General features: G+C 38.4%; 1 protein-coding gene across 2 annotated transcripts in view; it reads left to right on the top strand.

Moving 5' to 3' along the window:
- Positions 1 to 13,246, top strand: part of PTPN14 (protein tyrosine phosphatase non-receptor type 14) — a 110,210-nt gene that overhangs the window by 14,943 nt on the left and 82,021 nt on the right. Inside the window, exon 1 of one of the 2 annotated variants that reach the window (XM_009096404.4) lies at positions 5,164 to 5,242. The exons of the other annotated variant lie outside the window; for it this stretch is intronic. The gene's annotated coding sequence lies outside the window, so the exon portion shown is untranslated. Of the gene's footprint in view, positions 1 to 5,163; positions 5,243 to 13,246 lie in introns of those variants that run through there. 2 annotated transcript variants of the gene reach the window in all.

Consider the following 13,246-nt stretch of genomic DNA (forward strand, 5'->3'; position numbering starts at 1 on the left):
CAGCATTACCTTCCAAAAATCCATTTTAGCATTTAGAAATGAATTATTTGTGTGTAAATTTTACATGTCTGAGTAGAAGAGATGTAAAAACCTCTTCCTTTGGTGTGGTCTCTTCGCCCCTTTGCTAGATTTTGCTTTTTCACCAGAGGTCAGCTTGATATCTAAAGCTCCTCTTCCTCAAACACCTCTGCTTTTAGCACCCTTTTCTTGTTCTTAATATTGCTAAGGCTGATGGAGAAAGTAGCAAGTTTTCATTAAGCAAACTTTGCATATAATCCATTTTAACAATTTGAAGAACAAATATTTACATTGAGGAAATACATTCTATTGGTTTGGAGCACAAGCAAAAATAAAAAGGTCCTGTATTTGAAATATATGCCTTATATATATGCCGCCATACTTGAAGACTATATTGTTAGTATTGGGCTGAATGGAAAACACACTTTTCAAAGAAAATGAACAGGTATTGGCAAAGGCCGCTCTTCCATTAAAAATAAAAGTAACTTGCACATGAGTATGTTTTTCATATTCTTTTATGGAGTTAATATTTGTTGCTTACAAACCTGAGAATGTTTTTTGGTGCTTTGTCTGGCTTTTTGTTGAAAAGCATTTATCCAAGTGACATAATGTATTTGTTAATTCAGATACTGTAGGACTGTAATAAATAGTTGTAGGTGACTTATAATTTTTCATTCATTGAGATTTATTTTTTGAGCATTTCCTGGAATGGTGACACTCTCTCCTTGGTAGCTTAAGGGCTATGTTGTATTTGCTGGCTAAAAGACCTCCTAAAATGTATATAGCTGTTAAAGACTTGGACCAAATGTGGCTTGTTGAATTTGTAGTGTCGTGGTGGGGAAACCCATCTGGAGGAAGAGGATTTCCTTAATCATAGTGATACAGTCACTTTCTCTGCACAGATTTTTTGTTTTGCACTTCAAAAAGGATAATTTCACTTCTAGATTGGATTAAACAAAGGAGTTTTCCAAAGCATTGAGGAGTGTTGGTTTCTCTGGTCAGGCTTATTAAGAAACTTTAAGCACCTCATTTTCTTATACCTCTTGGTTGTTTTATCTGTAATAAAGGGTTTATAGTAATGATGATGATAATATCTGGTTTCTATTCTCCCTGTCCCCTGAATTTTGCAAAGTATTTTTTCCTGAATACTCCAAGGTATTACTCAAGTTACGATGGTTAACTTTTCCCTTGAAGTGTCACTCCCCCCCAAAAGGTGAAAATAAGTGCTTCCCTTTTTCCTTTTATAAATTGTTTTAGTAGCTGCAAAATGTGATTCCTGGTAACTGTACATAGTAGATGAAGATTCAGTGCAAGTAAAAAGGATTAAATTTTAGAGACTTGGATGTGTACTGGCATTTATTTTCTCATTGTATTAAACTGTTAAAAATGCAGCTTTTTTTTGGTAAAAAGAGCATTTTTATATTAAATTGCCTGAATTTTGCAGAAACAGAGTGCTTCTGGTGCATTCAGTGTCAGTGTTTTTTATACAATTTGCTGAAAAATTGGTGTTACATTGCAAGAGGTTGAGGATGTCCTTATAATTCCCTTGTAAAATTTTTTGGTGCAAAAAGCCTGGCTTTAGTCTGCTGTGCTTTGTTATCAGTGAACCTCTCCACAAGTCCCTGTACTTTTTCCTACTGAAGGATCAACTAGCTGCTTTGTATATTTGGTTATGTGATGAATTGCATTAACTTATTGCCTGTGCAAAGTAGACAGGGGAAATGGCCTCTAGCTGGACCAGGGGAAGTTCAGGTTGAACATCAGGAAAAAATTCTTTACTGAAAGGTTGGGTAAGCATTGGGATGGGCAGGCCAGGGGGGTGGTGGAGTCACCAACCCTAGAAGTGGGAAATATCTTGACATGGCACTTACTTAGTTGGCATGGCAGTGTTCAGTCAAAGATTGTATTTGATAATTTTGGAGGTCTTTTCCAACCTTAATGAGTCTGTGGTTCTCAGAGGTCTGCTGGGCACATGAGGCAGTGTGCAAGCTGCTTTAGGAATCAGAATCTTCTCTTCTAATGGGAACTGCTCTTCTTGCCTCCTTGTGTTGCTGACAAGTGTTTTCAGTACATTGATTTTTTTCATGCAAGCTCTGACATTTTGCTAGCTGTAAGATCAGGCTCTCTGTCCAAGCCAACCCTAAAGGCTGTTTGTTGCAGCTTTAGGATCAACACTCAGAGGTTTCTGAGGAAATCTGTCACCTGGTGCTACCAGCCCAGCAGCTGCAGGAGACTTCAAAGTTCTAGCCTGACACACTGGAGAAACAGTTTTGATTTACAGAAACTCTCCTGTAAGTGATTATCAGAGAATTTAGATGTTGTGAACTTCCTTAGATAGACTATCTCCAGTAGTGATGGCTTGCTTTGAAAAGCCTGTTTGCTTGGCCCTCTGGAACAAAAGTGGCAGCTATCTTGAGAGGAGGAGTTGGACAATTGAGATACCATCTGGACCAACTTGGGGATCAAAACAATCCTCTTTTAGAGGAACACTGAAAGGAATTCCAAAATTTGAAGACTGCCACATCTTGCTAACCAGGTACTCTGTGAGTGCTGAATACATTGACTCCTGCCAGTAAGGGAAAAACAGTGAGGTGTATGGCTTGGTTCTGTTTCAAAATGTGCTAAATTAAAATGCCAGGTCGACTTCAAATAGGTAGCACCATTGAATTTATATTTCTTTAAAGAAATAAAAGAATGATGGTGCCTGCATTGTAGTGGCTGAAGAATTGAGAAGCAGAGCACTATCAGAAAAAAACCAATTTTCAGAGAATCTTGGAAATTTCATTCCCCTGATTACTGTCTTTACAGACACACTTGCAGCTTCTCATGGTTGTTACAAGATTCAGAGTGGTTATGGCATTACCTATTTCTCCTAATGATATTAATTCTAACCATGATAACTAATGATATTAATCCTCTGATGCAAGTTCCCACTACTGTGATCATTTGTGTACAGTGCTTTAGAGGCAGGGGAGAAAAAATGTGAGCAGCTAGATATCACTTGGGGAACATGCAAGTTAAACACCTGACATCTGGTGAGTCACCTTCCAAGTATGCGTGATTGAATGATGGTTAACTGATTGCTGCAGTTAACCAAGACCAAATGTGTCTGAAATGTGGAACAATTTATTTTTGAAGGTAGTAAGAAATGTACTGTAAATACCCATAGTTTACAGACCTTACTACAATACAACTGTCTGCAACCCAGTCCTCAGTTGTCCTCAGGAGCAGTGTTTGTTGTTGCCAAGCAAGTATTTCTAAGGTTTTTAATGCCCTTTGTAAACGTTGTTGTTAATTGTTTTTTAAGGCTCGAGGGGAATTGCTACACCTGGTTGTTTTCTGGTTGATTCTTTTCTAATGAAGTGACCTGCCCATTTAGAAGTTTCTGTGCTATCTTGAGGTAAAACTGTGTCTGGGGGCAAAATGCAAATGCTGAACCAAAATTTTTTTTACAGTCCACATGTTCAGCATGACAAAGAGAGATTCAGTCTTCTGGTGCAGACAGTGAGCAGGTACAAAACATGGTGAGATGTGTTCTGTAAAATAGAGGTGTTAAGAGCACATAGGGTAAGGACCAAAGAAGTTTTGACCATCTGATGCAATAGCTAAAGGCACATGTTGTTGTTCATCATGAAGACTCATTTAGCTCTGTTGGTTTCTTAGGGGGAGCAGAATATCCTCTAGTAAGCCTCAAATATAATTAGATAGTAATTATTCATTACTATTTAAGTAATGAATAATTTCAAAATGTGATTATGGTTGTAATGCTGCAGGTTGGGCCTGAGCACTGACAAGCAGGCTTCTTGGGGAGGCAGAGTCCCCTTCTGCAGCTGTGTGGTCACTGGCCATTAGTTGTACAAGCAGGTGGTTATTCAAGTGCTTAAATATAGATTGAGGAACTTAATAGTAAATAACTGTTTGAATGACTGGTGTTCTTAGTTCAATACTTAAGGCACGACTTACTGTTGCAAAAGTTGTCTGAGCAAACAGTAATGATACAATGGCTTAAAAACAAAAGTCGGTGAAGATACAAATAGTGAAATTTTGTGTTGGACTGACTGGCAGTAACTCATTGCTGGAATGCAAAACAGTAGTCCAAAATTAGTTAAATGTTTATAGATGGATTATTGAAATGATGAAGCTGTTTGGAATGTCGGGTTTTGAAACAACTAATCCAGGGCAGTGCTTATGTTTTGATAGTTTTGTAGATGCTTTTGTATCTTTGGAAGGAGTTATGACCATTGTTTCTGGTATTGTACATACTTAGTGCACAAGCTTTTAGTAAATTACCATTGTTAGACTTGCATCTTGTTAAACAAACATAGATTGAAACAGATTCCATGATGTAAAAACAACTGCTTGCAAGCCAACTTCTTTGTGCATGTGGGTTATGTATCATTTCCCCTCAGGAATTAACAACATACCTTGAACTTTACTTTTTAAATTGATTGAAAGAGAGAGCCTTGCACAGAGAAGAATGAAACCTCTCGGACTCTAATCTCTTAATCTCCATAAAATTCTTGAATGTTTAGCTTTGATAATATATGAAACAAATCTGATGGTCTGTAACATTTCTGATTTGCATTTCTTTTTCTGCAGCAAAAAAAAAAAAAGAAATCAAAGCAGACATAAAACAGTGTATGACAGATGGGTTAGTGTTGGTGAGAGTTAGCTCTCAAGCATGAAGAAATTCCATACCCCTAACTCTCCCTTCTTAATATGCTAGTGGAAAGTCATTTTGGTAGCCTAGTAATTCCTTTGCCAGTGTTAGTTTTCGTTCCAGTGGGATCACCACGCGCTCTATGGACTACTGTATTAGGCTTTTTCGTGCTAGAGAAGAGACTATTGAGGAGTAATATCAAGGAATGGAACTTTTTGGCTCACAACCTTTTGTGCTTGGAGGCTGCTGAAAAATATGTGGAACCTTCCTCATGCTTGGGATCAGGAGGTGGTTGAAGAAATACAAAATTGGATAACTGAGATGAGAAGGTGCACATAGCAGGCCCAGCTCTAGCACAGCTTTTCCAGCAAAGAAACAGCTTTACAGAATTGCTATATGCAAGGGAGACAAAGTTGTTTCAATCTGTTTTCTTATGTACTTTTTTTTTTCAAGGGGAGATAGTTCTTGGGGTCCTGCAGTATCCGAACTAGAACTTAATTCCCTTCCACCTTCCTCCAAGGGAGCAGGAGAGAACTGAGCCCTGGTTTTGGCACATACTCACAGGTGAGGTGATCTCCAAACGTGTTGTAACTATTCTGCTATAATTAGTTTCTTCTGGTTTTTAAGTCTCTAGGGCTGGAAGCATGTTTTTTTGTTGTTGTTGTTGATGATTGGGGATTTTTTAGTAGGTGCCATGGTTTCATCTTTCCATTATATCTCATACAACTAACATGTTGTGGTTGTCTAAATGCAGGCAAAATATACATGTTTTAGAAGTGCTTTTAACTCTTAAAGTAGACATCTGCCTTTTGTATTGAACCACTTGGCCCTTAAGTTTTTTCCACCTTTGGGATCTTACGTTGGGATTTAAAAAGAAAAAATGCTTCAGAGGAGGATTGTCTGTCTGAAAAGTCTGCTCCAGAAATGCTTGCAGGACCTGGTCAGAATAAGAAAGAAAGAAAATATGGCACTACACGATGTGTGGATTAGATTGGCCGGAAACTGGACCATAGTTAACTTCACCCATGTGTTCTGAAAACACACCGAACCCCACACCCATGTTGCTGGTCTTAGTCTTTAAAGCTTTGTTGGCAAAGCTCTTCCTTTTATGAGTGGGAAAACAAGTCATACCCACAGCAGACGCAGTTAGGCTGGCAGAAAGCTCAGTGTGGTCTCTGCCAGTTGAATGAAATCCTCTGACGTTTGTATTTTATTCCATTCGAGGAAGAGCCTTGGCTACCTCTTCCCTGCCCCCTCACTCTTTTTTTTTTCCAGCCCAGCAGAAGCTGCTTCTCCACTAGTGGGAATTGCAGAGATAACACTGCCTGGTACAGTCCCTTTTAAGTGTTGGTAAGCCATTAGCAGCAGCTACTGTTATCTTGGATCTTCATTTGTTTCAGTAGGTAAAGAGAAAAATGCTATCAGACAAGAGAGAGAGAGATCACTTGGAGGTAGAAATTGCATGAGAAGAGTACTGTCAGGAGTGCCAAAGCCTCTGATGAGGTTCCTTGGGACTTGTGAACCTTAGTGCACCATCCTCAGTTTCTCAGTGACGTGGTTTTGCCTGGAGGCAGCAGTAAACCATTAATGTCCTGGTGTGACAGGAAAAGATATTGGGGATCTAGGTCTCCCAAGGCTGTCAGCTGACTGATGCAAGCTATCACCAAATGGAAGCTGCAGTTTTGGAATGATTTTTTAATTGTTTGTTTGTGTTCTTTTTCTGAGAAGGAAAAGTTGCATGGCTTTTTTACACACCACCAGCTGCTCATGGCAGATAAGAAATTGCAGCAGCCAAAGCTTTAGATTTATTGCTGTGGCCAATTTCCTGTTATTTTTAATAGGATACGGCCCCTCCACTTCTAAGCTCGTGAGCTGTATCAAAGGGACTGTATCGTGTTTCAAACCACTCTGTCAGGTCCTGAGCACACCAACAGGGATCTGGCTTCCTATGCAGTGTTGTATCTGCTTGAGGTAGTTTTTGTCTGTGTGTGCATCCACGGACAAGTTACAACTCCCCGTTATGGGGATTTTTAGGAACCTTTGTTTAGTTTGCTTTCGAGTCATGTTGTTTGAAAAGAAGAATTTGTGTCGAGGTTTGCCAGCATGGGGAGTGGGAAGCAAGGAGTACCTGGTTGTCAGGGCAGCCCTGGCTCAGCATGGGTCACCGCTTGGGTCGGAAATTAGGGAATTCCTGGCTGGCTGCTGGGAGAGAGATTCAGCCTCTTTGCAGTGCCTGAGTGGCTGGAGCAGGGGGAGGAAGTCTGGCTGGTAAACTGTTAGCAGATAAAATTTGGGGTAAAAACCAAGGTTTTAAAAGAGGGAAATATGTTGTGTATCACTGTGTTCTCTTGATTAATTTTATTTGGATTATTTTGGCTATTTTAATTCAAAAACATTTTGAACATTGTAAGTAGTCTAAATATCCCAGTGTTCTCATGTGTGATAAAAATAAAGAAACAGAAAATTGAGTCAGGCACTGACAGAGAACTGCAGAGGGAGTTAAAGGAGGGACATCAATTGGTCTGTATTTTAAAAGAACTTAGTAGGACTTTGAGATGGGGGTGCTAGTGCCCTGCATGGAATCCAGAATAACTAGCTGGATTTATGCAATGGTAATTTGGCAAGCTAAATTTGTAACTGTAATTGTTCAGTGGCTATTTCCAGACATTATAGTAAATTTCAAAACTACCCTTTAAAAAATGCACTGCTACGGTTTTTTTTTTTCTGGCCTTTTGTTTTTTTTGTTGGCCTTGGGTTGTTACTTTGTCCTTAGACCATCTATGTAAAGTTTAGTATTAATGAACAATGAGGTTAAATATAGTTATGTGTATTTTAATGTTTGTTTTCTTAACCAAGATAATTGAGTTGCAAATTGGATTAAACAGGTGCATTTCTGGACAATATTTTCTTGAATTTAATGGAGGGAGATGTATTTCTTAGGATTTAACTTAGCAATGTCTCAGTTTGAACAATTTTTTGTTTTTCTCTTTTGAAAGTCACAAGCCTTGTCATACTTTTGACATCATGATAATTCAGTTTTTTTTTTTCTTTCTCTGTCCTTCTGGATAATATTCTTTTACCTTTTGTTAATGATATAATTAAAAAACAAAACCAAGCATTTAGGATCATCCCAGGATTGCAAATTTGATTTCTGATTGGTACAATCATGTGGGAAGTTTCTACGAGCAAGAGCCGGGGAAAGAAAACCAATGTAATTTTTAAGCTCAGCTGACCTGGAAAGTTTAAATAGGGTTCAGTGTGCCTTGAGGACTGGTAAACTTCTGTCCACTAATTCTGGACAAAAGAATCAGAAGTGCAAGGCAGGCTTCAGTTCTGAAGGTGAGATAGCAATACTTGTCTTCATGGGTTTTAATCAACAGTATATTTAAAGAATGGAAGTGTTTTATAAATTGTGTAACACAACCTGAAGGTATATCTGAATTACAGAGCTTGTTCATAATTGAAACTAGCTAGCTAACCCAGTTGCTAATTAGACAGTTTGTAATTCTGAGGAATAAATTTTTCTGGTACTGGAAACTAGTGAGTTTTACTTTGGAGACTGCTGCTACCTTTAGCAGCTACCTAAGGTAAGTTCAAGGACTTTCCCATGTCCTGGTTTTAGCAGGAATTTTCCAGCACTGGCGCTCCATTTCTAAGGAGAGTCTGGCCTTTTGTTCCCATAACATCCAGGAGTTTTATCCATTTTCTCTTTTTAGGTGCTTGTCTTTGTTGTTTGCCTCTTCATTAAAGCACACTGGTTCTGTATGAACATAAATATTTTTCTTTATATTTCTTTACGTTTCATGTACTGGCTTTTACTGTTTTGTAGTAGCAAAAACTGTAGTATGTGATGAATATGTGCTTGCATGCAATAAAACTATCTATCTCTCCATCTCTATCGACTTCAGATTATAGGAAAAAGAAAAATTGCCCAGTTGAGTTTCTGAAGAGTTCTGGCCAAGTTCTCTAAGACAAAACCACAGTGACTTTGGAAAATAAAGTTTATAAATGACAAGCAGATATTACAGTTGCTTTTATGGAACCATCATAATGCCAATCTCTGTGCTTGCTAACATGACACAGGGCTTGACAATGGCTGCAGGGGTCTGAAAGGTATCAACCTTCCCTAAGCTTTTCTACTGGAGAAAAATTAGTGTATCAAGCTGTCAGTAGGATGTGATGGCTTGAACTGTAACCTGTCCATTTCAGATGCAGAGCCCACACAAGCTTTGTTTTCCTCGTGGGCAGTTGCCCAACCCAGTCCTTACTAAGTTTTGTGCACGTCACTTATTGTCATAGCTCTTTTCCATAAGACTTGTAATAACTGTTTCTTTCTTACCATTTTTCCAACCTGGTGCTGGAGCGGGAGAATTGTTTGTCTTTCTAAAATTAGATATCCATGGATACATGTAATATTTTTCTCTGTTTAAACTTGGCAGTTCAAATTGCACATGGAAAAGAAAAGCGTGTTCCACTACAGGAAAGTCTGCATGTTGTGTTCTTAATTTACAAGAGAATAAAATGTCATATGGGGTATTTTACTCTTAGATCTGTAGAAGGAGAACAATTCTTATAAAAGCATGTTTATGCTGATATCTATAGCCAGACTCTTCCTCTTGTTTCATTGTGTGGCATTCAGGGTACCACCCTGTGAAGGGAAGCTAACTATATATGGGATACAGTTAAGGCACATAATTTTTATACCACTTGAGAGCTTTTATATTATTACTGTCTTCTTTCTCCAGCTGAAAGGTGTTGAAACCACCTCAGCTGTGTGGACCATTCAATTTAGGTGTTCTTGCTTCAATGTCTCCCTCCTTTTCTCAAGATCATAGATAAACTTTTTTATCTCATTTGCAATTTCCCAAGATTCCACAGATAGCTGTAGTAGTGGAAGAAAATTATGTAGTACATTATTACTTTTCTTGTCTATGAAAGTAGTTCATTTTGTTACCTAGAACCCCTTAAAATGCACAAAGACTGTTCCAAGGAGAAGCAGGGTGAGAAACTGGGAGGCTATTTGATGTCTAGGGATGCAGGCAGGCTTGATTCCAGAATGAGATAATTCATCTTTCTGGCTTTTTGTAACTGCTGTAATATTTGTGTACAGATGAGAAAAATGTATAATTTTCACATCTGTGAGGTACAAGATGATAACAATATGCAAATATGAACTTTTTTCATGGAATGGTATAATTGCTCTCATCTGTTGTCTTGAGTAATAACACACATAAAAGATGAGCCTGACTCTTGAGAATGAGTGGTGAGTAGTTATGTTGGACCACTCTACTGAAGGAGCTGAACATAAATTAGGATTGAGGTGGTTTCTAGATTTCTTTCTGATCAGTAATATGAGAACCATATTTTTGTGCATTTTTTGTTTAGAACACAAGTTAGAGTTAGACTTGCTTTTTACTGGCTTGCTGCAAAAAAAAAAAATCTTGAACTTTGATTGCAGTGGGAAAAGTGCAATCTGAATAGGCAAAGTTTAGAAGAAGTTTCTTGAATTACGTATTTAACATGAAAGTCACACCACTCACTGTTTTACTTCTTCTGAACACTTTTAAAACTTATAAAAATTGGCCAACAGCTGGGAAGTTTTTTCCTTTTCTATCTGCACTGAAAAAATGTTTTGTCTATGTTCTTTGCTTATCTTTGTCCGTCTTTTTTCTTTTTCTCCCTATTCTCTCTCCATTTTATGCCAAAGTGATGTTTTTCCCCCCTCTGCAGGTTAAATTTCCACTCTAACTTAAAACTAACAAAATAGATAGTGTCTTTTTTTTTCCTAGTGTCAAACTGAGTACTTTTGTAAGTCATAGTAGTGAGGGGGTGCTGTTTTACTCTTGCTTATATAGCCCAGTGACCTGAAGAATGTTCCAGCAATATCAACTTGGTCTTTTGGCTCTACTAGTTTATTTTTTGAATTTCCATTGTGAAAACATGGTAGCAGATTTGGTGCTGCCCTTGTCACTGTCAAAAGACATATATCTGCCAGTACATACATCCTACTGCCAATTAAAATGTTTGGTTTACTGGAGAGTTTAGAGATAGAAACAAAGGATTTTGAAATTTGTCCATCATGAGTAGCAGGTTAGTTTTTCTTCAAAACTACTCTTCCTTTTGCTTACTCTTTCTTGATATAATCATAATGCTTATGCTTGGATATTTTGCAGTATTCATTTTCTAATTGAATTCTAGGCTTTGTGATTCTAATAGCTTCATATTATTTTTGGCATGAACTGCAATATTAAGGGTCAGCTGTTTTTTTCTTTGACAAGTTGATATATCAAAGCTTAGGAAAAAGATTGAAAATATCTAGCAGCTTCCTTTGGGGTATATAATCAGTGGTTGCCAATGAAAACCGATGTCATAAAATCCCATAAGGACATGATCATATTCCATCAAATCTTCTTGGCTTGTGACCAAAGAGAAACATGGAGGTGCACAAGTATTAATTAAAACACAGTTAATGCCTCTTGTTTCCAGAAACTTTATAAAATAGCCAGGTATAATAACAATAAATTCATTTTTCTTAGGAGGATGTCCAGAATTTGACATGCCAATATATGACTTTGAATTGTGGCCCTGCTGAAAGATGGAGGTTGTTTTGAAGACAACCCTCAGAAGGATTCTCCTATTTATGCTATGTGAATGCCTGTGTTATATTTAGGCACTGAAAATGCTTCTGGACTGAGTGTCCTGTATTCTGCAGTGGGGGAGTGGCTGGGGAAGATATGAGCTCTTCTGTCTTTCAGAAGGATTTCTAAAACTCTTTTCCAGTGATCCTATTCCCTCTTAGAGAATCATGGCTGAACCATGCTGCCTCCAGTCACCCTCCCACAAGAGCAGGTTGTAAACCCTCCTTATGCTGAAGTGCAGGGCAGTGGTTTGTACTGCAACCACAGGTTTCATTTAGCTGAAAGGGAACACTTTATTTCTGTCACAATTGGGCTGGTTACCTTCCAAACCAAAGTAAGGTAACATCCCCTCTTCATGATGTCTATCTACTGTGTGACGGGCTTGATTTCACCTTATTTTACCTTCATGAATAGATCCAGTATGAAGTTGGAAATGCAGAATTAAAGGTCTGGAGTCATTATAGTCTGTCACTACACAGAGGAAAGAGCAGAGCTGGTGCTATCTCAGAATCGCACTTCACAGTGATAGACAGTAAATTGCAGGAATTTCTCATTCCTTGCTCTGCATAATCTTTGTAGTGGCTTTATCTGTCACTTCATCCCTGGCATCCATTCTGTAAATAATTACTCTGTAACCCTTTGGTCCTTAGTAACTCTTTAAAAAGTACACCTAGCCATTTTAAAAAAAGGCAGGCCAGTTAATTCTTGGCAAGTTTGTCCCAGAACTTTGCATCTGCAAATGGGAACGCTGAACTTCAGCAGCAATAAATAAATAGCTTGGGTGGAATTGCAGAGCTGTGGCCGCTTGGTGGGGAGCATTTCCCTTTCCCTGCCCACTGACACTGGTGTCTTGTGTGCAGTAGATGTTGCTGTGAGACAGCATCAGGCATGGTTTAGTCTGCTCCATTTTTTTCATCACATACAGCAACTTGCTCTTCTCTGATTATAGGAATTGGTGTAAGCACGGGCTTGTTTCTGTGGCAAATTGTTGAATGAAATGCACGCTGGTGTCACGTCTTTGTTGTTTCGTTTCTGTTCAGCCTGCTGCCACTCTGCAGTGGTTTTTGAAAGGCTGAAGTTGGAGACTTGGCTGTGTTGGTATGGGTGTTTGATTTTCCAGGAGTGGTGGTCACACTTAACAGCACTTCAGGAGGCTTGAGTGTCTTCACTACTGCCAAGGATAGATTTTACTTACTTTTGGTAAAGGCAATCACTACATCCACACAGCATTGCCTACTTTGCAACAAAATGAAGAATGAAGAAATTTAATTTCCTTTTTCTTCAAATGGATGGGAATGTAAGGTTTCTTGCTATCCCTCTTGGAGTCTGTGGGCTTGCTGTGCTAATCATTTAGCTCCTTTAAGACATGAGTGCAATCTGTAGTTTATGTCCACATTAAGCCACAGAGGAATGTGAATATTAGGCTTCAAGTCAGAGAAATGAAATGCTTCCAACTTGCTAACCAGAGACAGAATTACAGGGAGGGGCTGTACCATACGGGCTTTCTCCACTTTTTTTGTTCCTTGTTTCTTCTCTTGCTTCTCTCTATGTTGCAGTTGAACTGAGTGTAAGTCTTAGGGATACCTCATCCCCTTACGCTTCTGCGAGTCCAGTTATGTGATAATGACGAAGATAACCTGATGCATAGAGAGGCTGTTTTATTATTATTTATTTTACTCCACCTTCTTCTCTTTTGGTGTTTAGGTTTTCTACTTAGAAGAAAATAAACGTACATAACATATATAGTATTTTTTTTTTTGCCTGCAGAACTTCAATGACCACTGCAGTGGATCTAGTGGATCAAAGGCCTATTTGTGCCACTTTGATACAAACATACAATAAATACACCTACCTGTGGTTGTATAGAAGATGTTTTGATTCTGTGCAAGTTGTGCTTAGATCCAGGCTATTTTAATAAATTGTGCAATTT

Source organism: Serinus canaria, chromosome 3, assembly GCF_022539315.1.
Source record: "Serinus canaria isolate serCan28SL12 chromosome 3, serCan2020, whole genome shotgun sequence".
Lineage (NCBI taxonomy): Eukaryota > Metazoa > Chordata > Aves > Passeriformes > Fringillidae > Serinus > Serinus canaria.